This window comes from Penaeus monodon, chromosome 23 (genome assembly GCF_015228065.2).
Source record: "Penaeus monodon isolate SGIC_2016 chromosome 23, NSTDA_Pmon_1, whole genome shotgun sequence".
Lineage (NCBI taxonomy): Eukaryota > Metazoa > Arthropoda > Malacostraca > Decapoda > Penaeidae > Penaeus > Penaeus monodon.
This window is the reverse complement of record NC_051408.1, coordinates 18,581,518-18,582,126: the sequence shown is the minus strand read 5'-3', so window position 1 is coordinate 18,582,126 and position 609 is coordinate 18,581,518. Positions and strand designations below refer to the sequence as shown.

General features: G+C 35.6%; 1 protein-coding gene across 1 annotated transcript in view; it reads right to left on the bottom strand.

The window, feature by feature from the left end:
* LOC119588163 (2-oxoglutarate dehydrogenase, mitochondrial-like) overlaps positions 1-609 on the bottom strand; it is a gene marked incomplete at its 5' end in the record, with an annotated part of 33,733 nt that overhangs the window by 11,062 nt on the left and 22,062 nt on the right.

Sequence of the window (609 nt, the reverse complement as noted above, 5' to 3'; positions counted from 1 at the left end):
CAGATCCAACGGGTTAAGGGTGGTGTTTATTTACATTTACCCTACATATCTAGACCCACCAACATCCACATCTACCTATGCAAACCCAAACTAATCTATGTGTAGAAAGACTGGTAGTTCAAAATATATTCACAAGAATTTTTTTTTTTTTCTAAATTTTTGAGGTAATAATAATGAATCTAATTTTTTTTTTAAGTAATTTATCTGATTCATGATTTTTTTACTCAATTCAAATTGCATGATTTAAATAATTTAATTTACATTATGCCAACCCCCCCCGTAAGCCATGGAGCATCTATACACACACTTAGCTAGAGTTAAATTCTGGCAAACCATTATCTGTTTTTTTAAGAAATTGATACAAACAATAGACCAAACCAGAAACAGGAAAGATTCTCCCCACTGAGATCATAATGTACTTCTAAACACAATCAAAAGTTCACACCTATCCCTTCAGACAGTCATTGCAGAACGTCCCAGGATGACAACCCATCATGCCATGTGAGGTCAGGCCTGCTCTAAGCTGTGCATGCAAAACAGATGTTCTTGTTTAGCCCTGGCTGCACTCACTTAGGAGAATCAGTCCTTCAAAAGTAGGTTTAACCCAAT